This window comes from Antechinus flavipes, chromosome 2 (genome assembly GCF_016432865.1).
Source record: "Antechinus flavipes isolate AdamAnt ecotype Samford, QLD, Australia chromosome 2, AdamAnt_v2, whole genome shotgun sequence".
Lineage (NCBI taxonomy): Eukaryota > Metazoa > Chordata > Mammalia > Dasyuromorphia > Dasyuridae > Antechinus > Antechinus flavipes.
Genome location: NC_067399.1, coordinates 671,646,166 through 671,668,430, shown reverse-complemented (window position 1 = coordinate 671,668,430; position 22,265 = coordinate 671,646,166). Strand labels below are relative to the sequence as shown.

At 40.6% G+C, this 22,265-nt stretch overlaps 1 long non-coding RNA gene across 1 annotated transcript; it reads right to left on the bottom strand.

The window, feature by feature from the left end:
• Positions 1 to 18,818: 18,818 nt before the first annotated feature.
• LOC127547210 (uncharacterized) lies at positions 18,819 to 20,310 on the bottom strand. Its single transcript, XR_007950094.1, has 2 exons — positions 20,071 to 20,310; positions 18,819 to 19,089 (listed from the first exon to the last, which is right to left on the bottom strand). It is a non-coding gene; the product is annotated as an uncharacterized LOC127547210 (long non-coding RNA).
• Positions 20,311 to 22,265: the final 1,955 nt, after the last annotated feature.

Sequence of the window (22,265 nt, the reverse complement as noted above, 5' to 3'; positions counted from 1 at the left end):
ATTCTTCATACATGATAGGGCATTTCTTGCCCCTTTTCTTTGTAATAGATGTCCTCCATAGCAAGAATCATCCTTTCTCAAGCCCACTTTGTAGACACTTATTTCCTTTAAGGCTCAGCACAGCTAAACCTTTCTAGAGGAAACCTTTTTTGACTCCTCTAGCTGTTGGGTCATCCCTTTCCCATCACCTTTATCATCTATTTTGTATTGATTTTGATTAAATATCGTACACTGAAGAGTGAACAAAGCATTAGCTGAAGTAGACTCCAAAATTCTCTTCAGTTTATTCCCATGGAACAGGGGTCTGAGGACAACCTGCCCTCTTGGAGTTTGGGGTTCAGAGGGATAAGCATTCCCTGCTCAGCCTTGGGAGTAATTGGGGATTGTCACGATCGTTGATCTAGAGGACAGAACTTGAGTCTTAAAGAGAAATGCAGTCTGTGAAAAGACTGAGAGGAGGAAGGGGAACCTGGAGACCTGAGCTGGAAAGAATAGGGAGCACAGGAGAAGCAAGTGAAAGAAGAAGGAAAACATCTGGGAGCTCTGGCAAAGAAAGAGATGGAGGAGAGCCATGAGTCTCTCCCAATGATGCCAAAATATTAGTAATTTTCCCAACTGGGGGCTCTGAGCTATTCAAATTGTACTTCTAACTTTGTGCTGAATTTAAACTGCACAAAGTTTCTCTTAAGCTAAAAACAAACGTTTTAAAAAAGAGTCCATTGTTATAACAGGATGTGACTAATTAAATATCCAGAGTCAAAAAGGATAGGAAAGAAAATATGAATTGAACATCTCCAGCAACACCCATAGTCACCAGTATAATTCTATGTGTTATCGCCCCTAACTAGCTTCTGAGGATCTTTCACTTTCATGTCTGTACCTTCAGCACATGGTACAATGCTTGACGCACAAAAAGTGCTTCATAAATGTTTGTTTCCTGATGGATTTATCTGAGCAATCTGGTGAAAACCACTTTCTTTTCCATCCTCCTCCCCTGCCTCCAACCAAGTGAGATGATAGAAAAAGCACTGGCTTTGAGCCCGAGAATGCAGGTTTCAGGCCTAATTCTATATGGCCTCCTGAAGGTCTTCAGTTCTGTCATCTGTAAATCGAGTGAGCTAGGAAAAACGCTCTGTAAGTGTCTTAAACTCTTTGAATAATTTGGCTTTTGAAGAAGATACTAAAAATTCAAGGTCATAAAAAGTTGAGGTTGACGTTAGCCCCCAAATCCTTTGAAGTTATGGGTCTTTCTCATCTTCGTTTGGGGATTCCAAGGGTTAACATGCCTTTCTGGTTGAACAAATCATCCTCCCAACTTGTCTTTCCATTTCAAGTTTGATGGAAATGATTAAGTCTTTTGGATTGGCTAGTGAGCCTTGAAATCTCTTATTAGACTCATGTTTCAAGTTTGATTGGCAACGTTCTAAGGCCTGCCCACAGACACTGGGGATGCCAGAGTGTTTATAATTCTGTGGGCTGCTAGCAATGTTGGAACCTTCTGGGAGGGATAACTTTGGGCAAATCTGAGAAAGCTGAGTGTCCCATCTGGAGGCTTTGAACCCTGTAGGATGATGGGCTGACTCCTTATTTCTCTGAGTGCCCGAGCTATCAGACACTCGTAGAAAACAGACTCAGGAGATCTTGACCTACCATCTCCTACCTCCTTATCTACCTTTCTTCTGTCTGTACCAGCCTCAGAGATCTCTCCTTCTTTACTTTTGCCTTGTGCTCTGGAAGTGATTTCTTTTACCCTTGGCTTTTCTTGATTCCCCTATTTGTGAGCGATCTTTACCTCCTAAAATTACTTTGTTTACATGGAATCGCATATAAACTGGCAGTAAAGTAGCTAGTGAGAGACACAGACTACTATAGCATGTGCAGAACAGCTCTTGGCTTGCGAATCTTCCAAATGCTCCAAGCCTGGACTCTTATTCCCTTTGAGGGACAATGTGGCACAGAGCCTGGAGGGCCTTGGATTCAGGAAACTTGGATTCGAGTCTTGTTTCTGACACCTACCAGTTATGTGACTGTGGCAAGCTAGTTAACTTCTCAGTGCTTCAGGCAACTGTGGCCTCATGAATTATGGGAAGGATTTTTCATGCCAGGAATTCCATACATTGATGAAATCCCAGTAAAAAAATACAGAGTGGGGGTGGGGGCATTGCATTTGTTTGTGCACAGATCACTCCCATCCACTAGAAGAAACACCCTAAGACCTTTGGGGACAGGAGATTGTTCTGCTTTTGTCAGTTTTCCCCCAGTCATAATACAGATAGCTGGATGTGACTAAGTTCTAATAGTTGGGGGGAATTCTTCTCAGGGCAGGAGCAGGGAGAGGAAGATGGGGAGCTATAATCTAAGAGCATCACATGAAGATGGGTGGGAAACATCAAAACTGGGTGACAGAGAGATGTCAAATGCAAATAGCACAGGAAACACTGAGCTGTATTATTTTAAATGCACAATAACCCCTTCAAATCAACTCTGTGGACACAGAAGCAAACAGTCCTGTATTCCAGAAGTTTATATTCTCCTTTGAGTGATGACAAGTATACAAATATGTAATATAAGCAAATACAAAGCTTTTCTCTTTCCTTTCCTCTTTTCCTCCCTCCCTCCCTCTTCCTTCCTTTGTTCCTTCCTTTTTTCCTTCATTCCTTCCTTTTTTCCTTCTTTCCTTTCTTCCTCCCTCTCTTTCTTCCTTCCTTATTTCCCTGCTTTTTTCCTTCCTTATTTCCCTCTCTCCCTTCCTTCCTTTCTTCCCTCCCCCTCTCATTCCTTCTTTCCTTCTTCCTTCCTCCCTTCTTTCCCTCCTTCCTTCCTTCTTTCCTTCCTTCCTTCCTTCTTTTCTTCCTTCTTTTCTTTCTTCCTTCCTTCCTTCCTTCCTTCCTTCCTTCCTTCTTCCTTCCTTCCTTCCTTCCTTCTTTCCTTCTTCCTTCCTCCCTTCTTTCCCTCCTTCCTTCTTTCCTTCTTTCCTTCCTTCCTTTGACCTTTGGGCCTCAATTTTCTTATCTATAAAATAATAGGATTGGATAAATTAAATTACTCATTGGCCCTAAACTTATACTCTAAAAACTCTTCAGTTCTCCAAAAAGCTTTGAGATCATAGGAATATTTCCTAGTCCAATGTAGAGACTATGCTTGTCCATCTTGAGATGCTCATTCATGGAACCACATGGCTTAGTCTGATGAATCCTAACATTCATACCAGTCCCCAAATCTTTTAAAAAATCATTAACTTTAGATTGAAAATTGGCCTTTGAAGTTATCTAGTTGAAATCTCATTTTGCAGATGAGAAACTGAGAGAAAATCTCCCTAAGAGATAAGGGAAGTACAATGTGAGCTCAAAAATGAGGTTTCAAATTTAGGTTCCAAAATTCCATTTTTGGATCTCTTTCCACTTTACTATGCTATTCCTTTAAACGTGATCACTTGGAAATTTGTCTTGATTTAGGTCTTGAAACATTTATCAAAGCAAGAACTCAATTTTCATGGTATTGCTAAATGTACAATTTCTATTTCATTTTTTTATGCTGAAAAGGCCTCAGGTTTTCTTTAGCGTAATATTGACTCGGATTGTCTTGTAAGTTGTTTTGTGTGGTTTCATTTTACGGGACATTCCAGTCAACTGGAATCCATGCTATTTTCCCATTTTACTACAGTCCTCACCCTTCTCCAGAAAGGATTTATGCCTTCTTCTAAATTTATGGGACCCTTTACAACTCCTGTTAAAAGAAAATATAAGTCAGGTTACAATTAATCCCCTTACAGATACTTTATGAAATCAGTGGTGACTCAGTCCCTTCCTTTACTACAGTCTGGGAGGCCTTAAAATGTAATTTAAGAGGTGAGATTATAAGCACTTCCTCATTCAGGAAAAAACAGGAGGAAGAAAACAAGTCTCAGGAAATATAAAAGCTGGTGAAGAATGATTATTCTGTGGTCATTGTAAAGGAAGGAGGGGGAAACATGTGAGTTGTGTATTTTCCAAACAGATGATGAAGACTTACTAGGTAATAGATTCAAATGATCCCTTATGGGGGTGAGGCACTTTGAATTATGAGGAATCTTCCCAAAGCACTGTTTAATCTTCCTCTTGTTGCTTTGTAGAGACACCGAGTAAAAAAGATCCTTTAACAGGAGATAGGGAGATATGGGATTTGAGGAATATAAAGAATCCATTAAGAAGATAGTTAGCATTTTTGGAAAGACAGATAGGGACAAGATAGAAAAGGACAATGGCAGGACAAAATTAAAATTGGTATGGGAAATTATAATATATATTCAGTTACTTTTACTAAATCTCTGTCAACCACTCCATCCTCTTCTTCCCTTTCAGGTATCTCTGAAACTAAAATGTGAAAATTATGCCTTATAACAGGTATTGTGGATTCTAGGTTTAGGGCTACTCAGTTAAAAAAGGGAGCAGAATTGGTAGAGTAGTTAGTTACCTTTTAAGTTAGGATTAGTCTAATTGGGGTAGTAGTTTATACTACCCACTAATATCATAGGATATGAATTTGAAGTCAGATATATTCAAATCCAAACTTTATTCTTTTCTTTTGGGAAAAGAAATTTCCCTTTTGAAAGCTGGACAAGTTACTTTGGTTCTCTGGGCCTAAGCTTCCTTACCTGGAAGACCAGAGAATTGTATAACTTATCTCTAAAGTTCTCCCCACCCCCAACTCTTAACCTAGGATTTTGTGATTTGGAGCAGGAAGAATAGAAAGCATTTATATCATCAGAATCTCGTGGTTGGAAAGAGACTAATCCATCATGTCCCATTGCTCTTCCTTCTGTCCTCTGGTGCTGACTCTGAGGGTCATGTTCCCTTCTGTAAAGCTTCTAAAATCACTGATACTGATGTTAAAAGATGTTGCTCCCTTCAGATATCACCCATCCTTTGTCATTGGGGAATTTGTTTGAGGAGATAATTAATGAATTGGAAGGAAGAGTTCATTGGCAATTTGGCCAACAGGACTGGTATTTGAAAGGACAATTCTTTTTAGTGAAATTAGTACGAACAATCAGTGACCACCTGACTTTTTCATGTGCTTCTGAAGATTAATAATAACAATAGCAATGACAACATCAACATGATCACCATGTTGCATTTGTGGAGTGCTTTACGTTTTGAGAAAAGCCTTATACTTTCTTCTTCTACTTATAAATTTATGATTCTATTAAAGTGGGTTCCATCCTATCCCAACACGGACCACACACACACATAAATACACAGACAGAGACAAAGAGAGAAAAAGAGAGACAGAGACAGAGAGACAGAGAGAGAGAGAGAAAGAGAGAGAGCCAAAGAGAGGGAGAAAAAGAGAGAGACACAGAGAGAGAAAGAGACAGAGAGACAGAAAGAGAGAGAGAGAGAGAGAGAGAGAGAGAGAGAGAGAGAGAGAAAAGAGAGAGAGAGAGAGAAAGAGACAGAGAAACAGAGAGAGATAAAGAGAGAGAGAAAAACAGAAAGAGAGAGAGAGAGAGAGAGAGAGAAGAGAGAGAGAGAGAGAGAGAAAGAGAGAGAGAGAGAGAGAATTTAGAATTTAGCATGGCAGTCAACTACAAAGGGATTTACAAGGCCAATGTATTTGTGCATATTTGTGATTCTTCTGGTGAGTATCTCCTGATTGCAGAGCTTGAAGAAGCACTCATGCTAGGGGATACATTGGGTAGAAGAGGGCATAGGACTTTCTATTGGTGGTTCTATTGGATATCACCCTTCCAAGAGGTCTCAGTGAAGGGCACATGACACGACTGAAGAAGAGGCTACTGCTCCCCTTATGGATTAAGGGTAAGTTGGACTTGTACCCTGGCTCTTTTGTCTCTTCTGGGTTTCTCTGTGCCATGCTGGGTCCCAGGATGCCCTTGCCAGGAGAGAAGTCGCAGAAGGAAGGTCAAAGTTGACTGTGGGGTCAAACACTGTTCAGTATGGAGGTGAAGTGGAAAATTCACAGAATCGCTGAGTTGTGCTGCTGTTCCTCGATGATGCTTCCCTAACGGATGCCCTTTAGCAACTTAACAGCAAAATCTATAAGTCAGCTGCTAAATTCTGTTCTAATCACTCTATAAATACGCTGATTCTTTTAAGTTTAATGTTCCTTTTTCTGTGTGGGAATAAATGACTCATTTCAATTATAATTCATGTCTGTACACTGAGCATTTTTAAAATTTCCCTTCTTTGGGAAACTCCTACTTATAATACTTTAGTATTATAAGAGCTAGTTATATGTTAGCATCTTTCCCCTGAGGATCATAGCGACATAGTTTTTTACATTGTTATAAAAGCTTTTTGTTTACAAAACATATGCACGGGCGATTTTCCAATACTGACCCTTGCAAAACCTTCTGATCTCGCTTTTCCCCTCCTTCCCCCCATCCCCTCCCCTAGATGGCAAGTAGTCCAATACAGCAATATAGATTTAACACCAGAAGGGACCTAAGAGACCACAGAGTCCAGGCGACAGTGGCTGAGTGTCTTGCTTAGGGTCTGAGGCAGGATTTGAACTCAGGAGCTCCTGTGTCCAAGGACACATAGATATGTGAGAATCGGGAAGCCTTTTCCATTGAGAAGTCTGGTTTTTTGGTAGCAGTGAACTCAATGCACAATCACACGGCTGGGTTAGAGAACATACAGCAGACTTGGTGAGTCCCAGACTACCCAAAGCCTCCGGCCACCATGCTCGTAGCCAGCGCCCAGCCGATGACTGTAAATGTAGTCAGCAAATGCATGTTTATTGAACGAGTGAATGATTGTGGGAATAAATAAATAGTGTATTGGGGGGGTCTGTGGAGTAAAGCCTACTTTCTACCCACCAGGACTTAATGGACCTAGGTAAGGAGGGGAGAAGGAGGGAAGGAAAAGTTGCATTAACATGGTGGGAGGTGAGTTGATTTTTTTACCTGTTGGCTCTGATATCTATCCCTTGGGCCTCATGGTGCCAAGGGAATGGGACAAGAAGTGACCTTGAGAGAGGAGGAGGAGTCAGGGTAAAGGACTAGGAGATGCTGGAAGAAGGAGGAGGCCCCAGGCCACTCACTCCACTGGTGGTCGGATTGCCCTTTGTGATGCCTTCTCCATCTCATTTTTTTCGGTCTTTTGGGGGGAATTGGTTCCTAAACTTTTGTGTTTGCCCAGAGTCCAGCACTTTCTACCCACCATGCCTGGGATGACTCCTTTATTCAGCTTCTTGAGAAACAGCCAGTGGCCAGACCACAAAAACTGGGCCTGAGCCTGACCGGACACAAGAGCAACCCTGTTGCAGAGGGAGATGGGTGGGTACAGCCAGACGCGGAGGGTCCTGTCTTTAGTGAGGAACCAGCCCGAGGTGGCCAGACGTGGCCCGACCCAACACAAGGGAAGCCTTGTCCTGGAGACAGAAGGACAGGTGTACCCAGATGTGGAGGGTCCTGGCTTTAAAGGAGAGCCAGCCTGAGCTGGCCAGACTTGGCCCAGGTCAACACAAGGGAAGCCCTGTTCTGGAGAGGGATGGCCGGCTGCGCCCAGATGCGGAGGGTCCTGTCTTCGGAGCGGAACCAGTCCGACCTGGCCAGACATTTAGGGAAACAGCCTCTCTGGCCTTGTCCCTGTGCCTTTTGAGCACAGAGTGTTCCAAGGGTCTGTTGGGCTCTTCTTAGGTAAACAAGAAAAAGACCTTTGACAGGGCAGGTCCTAGACTTGGAAAGTGCTCTGCCTCCATTATCCTTGTGTTTACACACCCCTTACAATCTCAGCTTTCTGTACCTCAGAGCTTCTTCTCCTTGATCCTTCATCCCGTTAAATCTGGATTAGTTTTGAAGGCCAGAGTTCTTAAGTTTGTTATAAAAGAATTAAAACTTATCAAGTGATCTCAAAACAACCCCCCTGAGAACACTCATACCCATTTTACAGATAAGGAAGCTGAGGCTCAAAGATATTTGCCCAGGGTCCCCCGGCTAATAAATCCTGGAGCCAATATTCTCACCCAGACTTCCTGCCTCCACCAGAGCTACCTCAGCCTTTCTGGCGGATCATTAAGATAATTGCATCTACTTAAACTGGTTGCAGGAAGAACAAGATGTGTTTGAGCAGATAACCGTGACCTGCTGACCTATAAGGCTGAGCCTAAGAACTGTAGTCACAAATTCACGTTTTCATGGAATAAATTCTAATTTCTAAAAAGTAGAGGCATGTGGAATGGACTCAAAAGCCAAGAAGCCGGAAAAATGAGAAATCTGGGGCCACCACATGAGGTTAAAGGGAACTACAAGTGTCAGAGGGGCCAACAATGCGATCTGACAAGCAAAATCCATCTTTGTTAACCTATGTGGACATAGGAGAGACGGGAAGGGGCCGGGTCCCCGGCAGAGAGTGCTTGGAGTGTGGTTTTCAGTCTCTTTTCGTATCCTCAGCTTATTTTGTAGCTTAGTTCCTGGCACATAACAGGTTCTTAATCCACGTGATTAATTATTGGCCAATTGTAGAGCATCCGGATAATATCCAGGTAATATCCAGGTAATGGGTACGTAGCAGGTTCTTGAATTCTAGCTTAGTTCCCGTCACATAACAGGTGATTAATCCACGTAAGTAACTATTGGCCAATTGTGGAGCTTCCAGATAATATCCAGGTAATGGGTATGTAGCAGGTTCTTGAATTCTCACTTAGTTCCTGACACATAATCTATATGATTAATTATTGGCCAATTGTGGAGCCTCCAAATAATATCCAGGTAATATCCAGGCAATGGGTATATTGTAGGTCCTTGAATTCTTGCTTAATTCCTGGCACATAAGAGGTGATTAATCCACATGAGTAACTTGGCCAATTGTAGAGCCTCCAGATAATAAGAGGTGATTCATCTACATGATTAATTATTGGCCAGTTGTAGAGCCTCCAGATAATATCCAGCTAATATCCAGGTAATGGGTATGTAGCAGGTTCTTGAATTCTAGCTTAGTTCCTGGCACATAACAGGCATTAATCCATGTGAGTAACTATTGGCCAATTGTAGAGCCTCCAGATAATAAGAGGTGATTCATCTACACGATTAATTATTGGCCAATTGTAGAACCTCCAAATAATATCCAGGTAATATCCAGATAATGGGTATGTAGCAGGTTCTTGAACTCTTGCCTTGGAATGACTATTGGAGAAACTGGAGGACTTTAGCTATAACATTGAAGGCAAATGGGGAAAGAGGACTTTCTTCAGGTTGAGTCAAGAGTTTTTAAGACTTTTCATTTAGCAGGCACAGTCCTGATTGCTGGGGTCACAAGGAGAGACAGAGAGTCCCTGCCATCAAGGAGCTTCTATTCAGATGGAGAAGAGAACATGCAAGTGACCGAAAAGCCATGAACATCAGCTCTGGGGATGGATTTGCTTGTGTAAGGAGCAGCAGGGAAGCCGGTGTCATTGAAGTAAAGTGTGAGAAGCCTGGAAAGGGGAGCAGGAGAAGGGCCAGGAAGGGCTTTCTGAGCCCCAAGGGAGATTGCAGTGTGTCCTGGAGAGAACTAAAGTGCCTGAAGGTAACTGAATAGGGGGATGTGGTTAGATGTGCAGCTCTCTCTGCAGCTGGAGAGGAAAGAAGCCAAGACCCCTTCCCACTGAGAGTCCCAGGGAGCCGAGCGGACGAGGGTCTGATATGGGGTGGGGGGAGCATCAGAGGAGAGAAGAAGTGTTGAGGATGACACCCAATTGGTGAGCCTGAAGGACTAGGAGAGCCGCCTGAGGAGCATTGAAGGAAGTGAGGAGGAGAAAGAATGAAGATTAGCTTGTGATGTCTACAGAACATCCAGGTGGAGATGGCCATTAGGCAACTGGAGGGGAGAGAAGGCAGGACTTAGCTGAATCCATCTGTGAGTTATCTGCGGGAAGATGATCCTGGAGCTGATGAGCTCATCAAATGAAGAAGGGGAACCGGGACAGAATCTTCAGGGGGATTTACCCATCTCGACGAAGAGCCACAGAGGAAGCTGGAGAGTGAGACAAGGAGGAGGGAATGTAGTCAGTCACCAAACCTTGGAGAGGATACACGAGAGACAGTGATGATGGACAGTGTCAGCAGTTGCAAAGAGGCCCAGAAGAATGAAAATTGAGAAAAGGCCACTAGAGGTGGCAGCTAAGGAGTCATCGGGGACTATAGAGAGAACACTTTCAGTTGAATGATGTGCTTGCAAGCCAGACTGCCGAGGGTTTAGAAAAGAGGAAAAGTGAGAGCTGTGATTATAACTCATTTTCCCAAGGAAGTTAGCCATGTATTTGAGGGTCTGGCCCATGGAAGAGAATCAGATTGATTTGATCTCTAAGCCCTTGTTATTTCCCTCAAGAGAGAGAGAGCTTTCTGAGGGCAAGGGATTTTTTCTTTTTTATCTTTATATCCCTAGCATCTGCTACGATTGGCAATAATGAATGCCCCTTAATTAATTGATTGATATTTGCATTAGTGGACAGGGTCTATCACAGATTACTTCAAGTGCTGAGGTATTATTTTTAGAATGATTATCTTTTCTTCTCAACTAGATTGTAAGTGTTGAGAAAAACCTTATGTTATTTATGGGCCTTACATTATTTTGGCAAAATAGCAACTAACTTTGCTTGCGTTATTTTATTTGGACCTCACCATAATCTTACAGGGTAAATGTTTTTGTTTATCTTTCATTTTTTTATTATATAGCTTTTTATTTACAAGATATATGCATGGGTAATTTTTCAGCATTGACAATGGCCAAACCTTTCGTTCCAATTTTTCCCCCTCCTTCCCCCACTCCCTCCCCCAGATGGCAGGTAGACCAATGCATGTTAAATATGTTAAATACAATATATGTATACATATTCCTATAGTTATTTTGCTACACAAGAAGAATCAGACTGTTTATCCTTCATTTTTGAAGAAGACCAATGGCATTTGAAAGGAGTGATGTCTTGACTTGCCCATGAATTGGATGAGGCAGACTCAAATCATCATCCTCACCCTCTCTTCCAGAATCATGGAAATCAAGTAAATCCTGGTAAAGCCCAGGCTGCAGTAGATGTCCTTGGCATCTTCAGTGTCTTCACGAGTTCTAAATACTTTGCTTCAGCTGCCTTCATGGCTGATGGGATAAAATTGTTCTCAGTCATCCATTCCACCAGTAGTCATCCTCCTAACTCACTGGTGAGTTAAAACCTGGAGGCTACCAAAATCTGGGGTATCAAACTGTGCATGCTATAGCATGGGGCGGATACAATACGATCCTCATTTTACAAATAAGGAAACCGAGGCTTAGAAATGCGATTTGTGTAAGACGAGATCTGAACTGGGGTCTTTCCTGATTTTAGACCAGTTCCCTATCTACCATCTGGTATTACCTCTCTATCTTCCATGGGGCCTATTATATAGTTAGAAGCATGTAAGAGATGCTTAAGAAATACCTGTAAAGTCAATGTCAAGTTCATGTGAATTGTTTTTAGAACCATCCTGCTTTACCACACGATCGCCAAACGTAATATCAATATTATATAACAATGGCGGCCAGAAGAATTTCAGGTCTTTTTCATCATCACGTTTATACTTTATCTTAAGTTGCCAGTAATGGCCAAAATGGTTCTATCATGACATTTCCAGTAATCTCTACTTTTAGCCTATATTTCAGATGTAGTTCTCTTAAATTAATTTAGCCCACTTACTTCTATTGGCAAGAGCTCAGAAAAGTGTGATGTAAGGGGTGGGAGATAAAAACAGAAAATGATGAAAAGATAATTATATTCCCAACTGGACTAAAGTGATGGCTTTAAGAACTGATAGGGTAAGGATGTCATGAATCATGTAGAAAAAAAACCAGCTTTATATTTAAGTGGCTAACCACAGAAAACTGGATGTGAACCAATTAGTCTTTGAGAGACACACAAAGAATCCACAAATGGACATCATGCAACTTAAAAAAATACTTACCTAGGTAGGAAGGGAGGTAAGAGATAGTCATTGGGAAATGCAACTATGAAAATAGCAAGGATGTGACCATGTTAAGAAATGTTGGCAAGGTGCTAATTGTGCCAAGGGGGTGGGGAATGGTGTCATCCACTAAGAAAACTTAGGGTGTGACCTTGTTTAAAAATGTTTTCTTGTTTGTCTCAGATTCACGGGCGATTTCCAATTTTACACAAAAAACAATACCCCCACTCTCCTCCTTTTCATGGAAGATGTAGGTGATCGTAATTGTAGGACTTTGAGAAACTTTAGCCCTGACTGTTCCTAGTTTTATCATATGTAAGGAGAGAACAATCTCTTCTGTTGCTGTTCCTCTTTCGTTCTTGAAGAGTTCCAACAATATCACAATGATATCTTGACATGTATATGAATTGTATTGAAGTGAGGGAGAGTCATCAGTCCCACTCTTTCTTTCTGAACCTTTGGAGTCCAATGCAAAGCATTAGTCAAGATGATAGGAGATGGCCTGGGATGAATGGATGGATGATTTTGCCATCTTTGATACTGATATCTGACTAAGCTTTAAGCACTCGAGAAAGCTTGCTCTAGCTGCCTTCATGGTGGTTGGAATAAATTACTCTCATCTATCCATTCAACTGGGGAAGTCTTCATATGCTTGGCAAGGTCAACATCCCCCTGCTTCAGCAGTGGGTTTGAAGTTAGTGACCCTTAAAATGGTTGAGCAGGTCTCCCAAGATGGTTTTGCCAGGGTTCCTCGCAACCACAGGTGGGAGTTGGGTGGTAGCCAACACCAAAGGTAGATAGATGAGGGATGCCCAAGTGATGGTCTTCACTGAACATAAAACAAATACATTTGCATTTTTTCTCAAATTCATCCAAAATCTTTACAGAATCATTATGTACTTTTGGACTTTGATTAGAATCAAATACAAATTCACAAATTCCTCTATTTGACTTTTATTTGACATCCCTTCCTAAACCTCCCTTCCAACCTTGTTTTCTGTGACTCCCCTTCTCATGATCGTCCTAATAAACTGGTCATCTGTCACTAACACATTCTGCCTCTTGTAAGACTGTTACGCCTACCTTGTTTGCCCTCCCTTCTCCTCTTCACCTTGGAGAACTCTCACTTTCCTTTAAAGTTCAGCTCAAATGCTGTGTTCATTTTGAAGATACTCAGATGTAAGTGCATAATTCTTTTATATTTATGTGTCCATTGTGTATATATTTCTATATGTGCGTATCTTCCCAGAGAGAATGTACGTTTCTTGAGGAGAAGAACTACTTTGCTTTTGTCTTTGAGATATCCAGTTCCTGGGGCTTCATAAATACTTACTGATTGATTAATGGATATGGGAAATTTTGCTTTAATTCAAAATGAATAACTCATTGAAGAACTTACTTCTTTGCAAGTTAGGAGCCATTTGTATTTGAATAAAACATTTAGCAATTTAATTCTTTTTTTTTCTTCTTCTTTTCTGCAGGAAAATTGTCAATATGTAAAAACTCACTTGGGCTAAGCAATCATCCTTTAAATCTTCCTTCTGAGATTTATAAAGATTTAACTTTCTCTTCTGAACAAGAGACCACAGGGTGAAAAATATAGTCACTTAGTCGGTCCCTCAGTAAAACTGTTGGAAAGGGGCAGCTTGGTGGCATAAGCCCTGAAGTCAGGAGGACCTGTGTTCAAATCTAGTCTCAGACACTTAACATTTTCTAGTGTGTGACCCTGGGCAAGTCACTTAACCTTAATTGCCTCAGCAAAAACAAAAACAAAACCAAAATTAACTGCTTGGACAACAATCACACAAAATGATGCGGTGTTGTGCTGGAGTACCCTTCTGTTAGTGACATTGTATATCCACCAAAGTTGGGATGCACTTTGGATCCAGATGCTTGTGAAATAGAGGGTTAATTGCAGGAGAATGAGGCAGTGGTTGGCGACATTTATGGATAATCTGAAGGTGACGTCTGAGCCCAGAGAAAGGCTTTAGAATGTAGTCAATGTGTCCCAGTCCCCATAGTTGTTAGCATGCTGTAGTTTTCTTGTGCTGTGTATGCTATTATCGTTTCCCCAAAGTAATGGGAGTTCCTTCCTAGATGGATTTATTTTGCTTTGGGTTTAGCATCTCCAGAGCCTGGCAAAGGATAGTTGCTTGTTGGCTGGACGATGCTGCTTTTTTCTAGAATTGCACTTTAAATTTTGGGGTTCTCCTTTTCTTGGCTGCAAATGAAATGTACACTTTTATGAAATAATAAGAAATGATTTTCTGAGCTTACAAATGGAGCAAAGAGAAGGACAGAAAGAAAGGGGAATAAAGAAAGGCTTTCCTGGGAAAATTAGGAAAATGTTGGGAAGGTAAAGTAAGAAAAAGGACATTAACTATGCTATGTGTGTGTGTGTGAGAGAGAGAGAGAGAGAAAGAGAGAGAGAGAGCGAGAGAGAGAGAGAGACAGAGAGAGAGAGAAAGAGAGAGAGAGACAGAGAGAGAGACAGAGAGACAGAGAGAGAGAGAGAAGAAACAGATTTAACTCATCTGCCATTTCCTTTAGGAAGCTATTCCTGATCCTCTCCTTGATTGTTAGTGGTTTCTCCATTCTCAAGTTATCTTGTACATAATTTTCTGTGTGTATATAATCTACTCAGAATGTAAGGGCAAGGACTTTGTTCCTTGCATATTGTTGTTCAATAATTTAGTGATGTCTGACTCTCTGTGAGCACATACAGCACACCACTACAGGCCATTTGGTTTTCTTGGCCAAGATATTGAAGCGGTTCACCATTTCCTTGGCTAGTGGAAGGAAGCAAACAGAAGCTAGAAGACTTGCCCAGGGTCACACAGCTAGAAGATATCTGAGGCTGCCTTTGAAATTCAGGTTTTCCTGACTCCAGGCCCAACATTCCATCTATTGAACCATCTAGTTCCCTCTTTCTTTGAATATAGAATATCCTTAATGAGTGTCTGCTAGCTTTAATTATGGCTAATTGGCTGAATTTGAAATCATTAAAATTTGAGGTCTGATTATCTTAAACACTTAGTAGTTGTGACACTTTTAACCAAGCTGCTCAGTCACAATTTTCTCATCTGTAAAATGGGGCCAATAAAAGTATCTGTTTCACAGGGTTGTTGTGGAGATTAAATGAGATTTTATACACACACATATACATATACACACAGAACATATACGTGTGTATATAAACTTCTCTTTAAAGCTTTCCTGTCATCTATCCCTCTATCTATCAATCTATCTATCTATGTATCCATCCATCCATCTCTTTCTATCAGCCATTTCTATTCTATATTTGCCTGTCGTCTCTGCAATAGAACAGAAGTTTCTTGTCTCCATTTCGTGTTCCCAGAACAGCTCCCAGGACTTCATAAGCACCTTACACATGCTTATTGAATGGATGAACAAATGAAAGACATCATCAAGAATGCATCTCACCAAGAGGAGATGGTGGTGGGCTGATCCCAAAGGGGAGGAAATAAGGGAAAACATCTGCACAGCCTGAGTTTTGCTCTAGTCTCCATCAAATATTTGTAATAATAATTAAATCCTCTTCCTAAGCTCCTCTCGCTCAGGCTCCATTTCCTTTACTTGTCCAAAGACTCAGGCTAACTCAGCCTTGGATCCTCCACACTTTTCCACCTCCCTAGTCTCCTCTTTCTTCTGATGGGAGGCTGAAGGATGGAGCACTAAATATCTTTCTAAACTTTCCTTTAGAAAGATGACTCTGGAAATATAGCTCTTCCTCAACACGTCCACAAGATGTACCCTTGGTGTCTCTTCCCATCCCTCCCTTTCCAGCTTCCTTTTGTGGAGTGTCTGGACTAGCTCTCTGAAGGGTCTCAGGACCAGCCTTGATCTTAGGGGAGGAGTGAAGGAGGCAGGGGAGCCATCAGGATGGTCAAAGATGGAGTGTCCCTCTTCCACTCCTTCTTAGCCCTTATATACCCTATTACAAGGACATCATTACAGCACACTATGTATGTGTGAACTAGAGAACCATGACATCACCATGCTAAGCACTAAGTATATATGGGAACTAGAGAACCACCATCTCATCAATTCCACTGAGTTAACACCTGTTTCAAGGCTAATTCTCCAGAGTTCCCCAATATCTGCGTTCTCTACACTTTTGTTATCTTCCAATTAGATTGTAATTTACCAAAGACGTGGGGCACCCTTTCTTATTTATATCCCTAACACGTAGCATAATGCTTCTCATATAACAGACAGATAAACGTTTATTGAATTGTTTTCTCATTTTTGAAGAGAGTAAACTATGTCCATCTCCTAACTTTTGCCCCTGTTTCTATATGAGACTAGAAATGTAGTCTAAGCTCTGCATATGAATTGTCATCTTGTTATAAAAATAATCATTTTTATATAATACAATAGAATACATTATATTATTTATAACTCATTTTGGAGAGAGAACAGTTCATTGGGCAGCATCCATATGAATGTAATGGAATGACTAAAATATGTATCTCGGCTAGTTCTGGTAAAGGACAGATCGGAAACAGCCGAACAGTCAGAAGTGGTGAGTGGACTTGACAATACCACACACCGAGAACATTTGTAAAGCCCTGGAGTATTCATTCAGATCAGTTTCAGTGATTTGATGACATTTCCCCTCACCCACACTGCTCTGCCATTTCCCCCTGCTCATACTTGACCAAACCACAAATAAATTCAGAGCCCACCATTTCATATTTCTCCTGTTAAATGCTCTTTCACTTATTTTCTTGCTTATTTGTTTTTTTTTTTTTTTGAATCAAGTACCTTAAAAAGTTAAACAGACCAAATAGGTTTTTTAAAAAAATTATTCTCTAAATATTTACATCCTGCAATACATCCTGTGATTACAATTATACTTATCAGCTTTCCATCCCAACCAAAATCACCACAACATTAATCCTTGTTTGGGGCTATAGTGGCAATGAAAAAAAATGCAACAGTTTTACTTTTCTCTATTTTTTTTTTTTTTTTGTTAAAGAGAAGAAACTTTATCACTTCTTGGGTTTGCTCATAAAAGTTTCTTATCCCAAGAACCAAATGGCCATTTCCCCTTATTTGCCAGATGGAAGCTCGTTGTGAGTAGGAATCTTTGTATCTTTGTATATATTTCCCAAGCATCTTCAAACACAGTGGTATGTGCCTAATCAGGACTTGTTGATTGATGGAGTATCTGATGTGATGATGAAAATAAGAGCTTGGCTTTAAAAAGTGTTTTAAGGTTTCCGAACTCCTCCATGCATTATCTCATGTGTGATTCACAACTGCTCTATGTGGTAGGTGCTATTGATGAGGTCCAGGTAGTAATAACTAGTTTCTAATAGACACGTGACAAATTCACAATGGCCATTCTCTTTGCCAAAAGGGAGGTTTTTTAGGAGAAGAGTTTACAGACAAAAATAAGGGGTAAAATAGGCATACGAGGATCGGCAAATATGAAATAGAGTTGGAGAGTTTATAGTTAGCAAGAAAAAAGACGGGTTCTCTTGGGGAACTCACAGTTAACCAGAAGAAAGGAAATACTCCATGAGGTGGGAGAAAGCCATTGATTGGCAGGTTAGATTAGCCAGTTAGTAGAGTAAGGAGAAAGGCACCTTTAAAGGGAAGGCACTGTGAGAGAGCGGAAGAGAGTACCTTATAGTGAGCTTAGTCCTGAAGAGAACTTAGCCAAGATTTCATCATAAGCAGATTTTTTATAGGGAAAATGTAGCCTTGGGATTTCTCAGGTGCAAAGGGGTAAATGCACCTGGCAGATTGCCTCCATCCTTTTTAAAGATATGCCAGTCCAGACAGTCTGGGAAAGCTCAACTTCTTAACTTCTGATAATAAGACAGTTTGGGAAATCTAAGGTTGTTGTCAGTGTCTTTAAAGATGCTAACTAGAATGGAAAAAGGATGCATGAATTGACAATAGACTCTTCTTTCACATAATTCTATATGTCCAAGATTTGGTAGTTCACATCATTATTGCCATTCTGATTTTTCAATAAGTAGACGGTGAGAAAAGTCATGTAACTTACCAAGGATCCCACAGATTCAAACTCAAGTTTTCCTGATTTCAAATCTAGCCTCCAAACCAATACGTCCCCTAGCTTCCCTAACAAAGGAAAGATGCTTTTATTCCAGTGTTGTTTCCTATAAATACCATGGCTCTGATACTTTACTCTCAATGTAAGTCTAGCCATTGGAACAATACCTGGCATGGAGTAAAGCATTTAGTGAGTAGTTGTTAATTGCTTGATTGATCGACATCTGCTATATCAGAAAGTAATTTAGCAGAAACTTTCTTGGAAAAGAATAAAACTGTGGAGTGAGAAAATGAGAGCAGTAGCTAGTATTTAGGGCTAATTGGCTTGGAAGATGATTCTGTAATTCTTTCATAAAGTTAGATACAGTTCATTAATATACGATTATATTATTATTATATAATTATATAACATAATATAAGATTATGCATTCCACCTGTTTTTTTTAAGAATTATATTAACACTGAAGAAAGAAATATCTCTTCAACATGGAAAGTGTTTGATTTTTAGAGTCACAGGATTTCATAGAAAGGACATCAGAGTTTAGACCCCATCTTCTTAAACTGTGGGTCGTGACTCTGCATGGAATCTTGTAACTGAATGTGTGGGTCATAAAATTTTGATTTCTTATCAGTAAATGTTTGATTTGTCTACCTATTTTATATACCTATAACCTCGGGGTCACATAAAATTTCTCAGATGAAAAGGGATCACAAGTGGAAAAAGTTTAAGAAGCATTGGTCTAGACTAGAGATATCAAATCTGTGTCCTGCCAACACAGCCCAAAGGCTCCCAGTCAGATTAAAATATAATTGAGAATTATTAAGCAAAAGAAATAAAGATACAGAAAAACACAGGTAATGCTAATATGTGATTTTAGTCTATATATAGTCCCCTTGAAATCCTTATTACAGTTTATTTGAGTCTGATACCACTGATCTAGACCATCTGCACACACTCAAATCCATTCTACTACTTTGCCAATTTGTGCTCAAATGGCTCCAATAAGAGGAAAACTTCTCAAGTCAGCGCACTATGTATTGCACTGGACACTTTGATTTATCTCTTTCTCTATCCATGAAATCTCAGTCTTATTCTTTGAAACTTGTAGCCATTGCTTATCATCCTGCTGTATGTGGATAAAAAGAATAATTACAATTTTGATCAACGAATCTTTAAGCTTTTGAAGACAGTCATCAAGTACCCCTCAAGGCTTTTATTCACCATTTTCCCTTCTACCAAGTTCACTATTCCTCAATCTTTCAACTATACCTTGTAGGACATAAATGAATGAGAATATATATATATATATATATATATTTCAAAAGTAATTATCATATGCCTAACTAAGTGTCTTGAGTGTGAGAAAGGCACAAAGAACCAAAATCTGCTTTCAAGGAACTCATGCTCTTACTGGAGTAGGAAGGCCAACCAATGCAGTCAACCAATATTCCTTATTTCAGATCAGGCACTGAGAAGATCTCTGGAAAACTTTGAAGGGGAAGCTCAGGACCCTTGTGCATCATCTCAAAGTGATTTTATTTCAAGCTAAAGGCCCATGTTATAATGAAGGGAGAGTTGAGTCTTGACATTAGACCTGGTTTAGAATTCTGGATCTTTCTGTCTCTGTAAATGGAGCAGGTCAGGGTCCTTTCTGGGCCCACTCTTCAATTTATCAAATTAGAAGATATAAAAATGACAACTCCCCCTAAATTAATTACTTATTCAGTGCTATACCAATCAAACTATTTTATGAAGCTAGAAAAAATGTTATGCAGTAAATCAAGTGCCACGGCTGGAGTCAGGAAGACTCATCTTCCTGAATTTAAATCTGGCCTTGGACTCTTACTGTGTGACTGAGTGAGCCACTTAATCCTGTTTGCCTCAGTTTCCTAATCTGTAAAATGAGCCAAATAAGGAAATAGCAAATCATGGCAGTATCGTTACCAAGAAAACCCCAAATGGGGTCACAAAGGGTCAGACATAACTGAAAAATGACTGAACAACAAAAAATTGGAAATCGATGGGCTGTAATCAGTGGGGGAATGGTTGTACAAGTTGTGGCACATAATTGTGTGGGGTATGGGGTATGTTCAGGGAAAACAAGTACCTGCTATGAAGACTGCTGAGCCTTCTTTCCACCTTTGGTGTCTACCTGATCCACCTAACTCACCTGTGGCTCCAAGAAGCTACAGCACACAGTGGCCACACATACCCCAGCATATGGGATAAACCAGGGCGAGGGTAACTGATAGGATTCTAATCTAGTGGTGAATTAAGGGGGCTGCCTACCCAAAGCATGTCAAGACTTCCCTGGTGGAAAGGGCAGATGATTGCTTCAATAGCCATGAAGGCCGCTGAAGTGAGGGCTGTGGAGTGTTTAGGGCTTGGTTAGACATCATAGACACCAAGGCCATTGTTGCATCTTGAGCCATCACCAGTTGTCATGACGCTGTCCTGACACCGGACTGTGATGACTCTGGAAGAGAGAGGTAAGTCTGATGATTTTATGTAATTCTGTCTCACTTAAATCTGATTCAAGCATGAATCAAAAGACCTTGCCCATGCCATTTTACCAATTTTACCTATCTCAAAGTCCTATAGTGATGGGCAAGTGACAAAGCAGCAGATATGGATACACTGAGAGTGATAATCACAATCCTGCACACTGGGTCCTGCCCAGGCCAAAGGGTCATCTTTCTGAAGCAGCGTTGGGATCTTGGGTGTCAGAGCAACCTTTAAAAATTTTTCCCCTTTATTTATTGGCTTATTTTTTCTGGTTATACATATTTATTAACTTTTTAAATATACATTTCTTTGTGAATTATGTTGGGAGAGAAAAATTAGAACAAAAGGGAAAAACCATGAGAAAGAAGAAAAAAACAGAAAGAAGTGAACTGAGTATATGTTGATTTACATTCAATCTCCATAGTTCTTTTTCTGGATGCAGATGGTGTTTTCTATCCAAAGTCCATTGGTATTGCCTTGGATCACTGAGCCACTGGGAAGAACCAAGTCTTTCCTATTTGATCATCACACAATCTTGTTACTCTGTACAATGTATTCCTTGGTCTGCTGGTTTTGCTCTGAGCAGCTTTTTAATAATTGCATTGTTTACAACCTGGTTTGAGGAAGGAGCTAGAGAATGGGTCCTAAAAATTGTCTGCTTACTCACTCCTGTTGTGATTTCCATGGTAGAAAGGGATCCCACTTTGTGGTTGAAAGACAAAAATGTACAAAATATGATTTTGCAAAGCTGATTCCACTTATCATCAGTCACGAAAAGTACACACACTTAGAGACAACACGAAATCTAGAAGACCTGAAAGATGAATAGCTCTTGTTGCAAGAGAACTAACAGGTATTATAGCAAATAGCAGTCCTGAGAGAAACAAGCCTGGTGAATGAAGGCCAGCTTATGGGACTTGGAGCTGGATACATGTTTTTCTGGAGTGCCATGAAGCCGGTGTAGGTTTTGCTATCAAAACTAATTTAATCAAGTTTGTATACCTACCAAAAAGAGAGAATGACAGGCTCATGACAATACTATCGCCTCTTGCAGGGAAATAAAATGCCACCATCATCAGAATATATGATCCCACCATGACGAATCCTCATGAGACAGATTTCATGAAAACCGGGAGACTTTTTTATCATTAATGTGCCAAAAGATGAAAAACTTATAATTCTGGGGGACTTTAATACTAGGATAGGCTTAGACTATGAGACATGGCAGGGGGTCCTTGGAAAAATGAAGTTGGAACTAACAACAGCAATGGCCATTTACTGTTGAAGACTTGTGCATCTCATGGCTTTCTCTTTAACACTTTCTTTCATTTACCTCAATATATTAAAACTTCATGGGTGCACCCTCACAGCACACATTTGGATTTAATAGAATATGTAATTATAATGAGAAGAGACAGACAGGGTGTGAGAGTGAAGAAGGCAATGTTTGGTGCAGAGTGCTGGACTGATCACAGACCTATCCTCTCCAAATATTCAAATTCAACAAAAACAATGCCGTCAAGGGAACATGACTACCAGGAGAATTCATGGCAGGCTGGCAAGCTAACAAACTCTAGCAGGCTTAGCAGCTGAAGTCATAGAGGGTCTGGCCCTGGCATTTGAGGTCATAGACCATGTCCATGGCAGTCATTGTCTTCCTCTCAGAATGCTTGATATAGGCGATGGCATCCCAGATCACATTCTCCAGGAACACCTTCAGCATGCCACAAGTCTCTTCGTAGATGAGCTCTGAGGTATACTTGATACCCCTGGGTCAAGCCAGGTGGCGGATGGTGG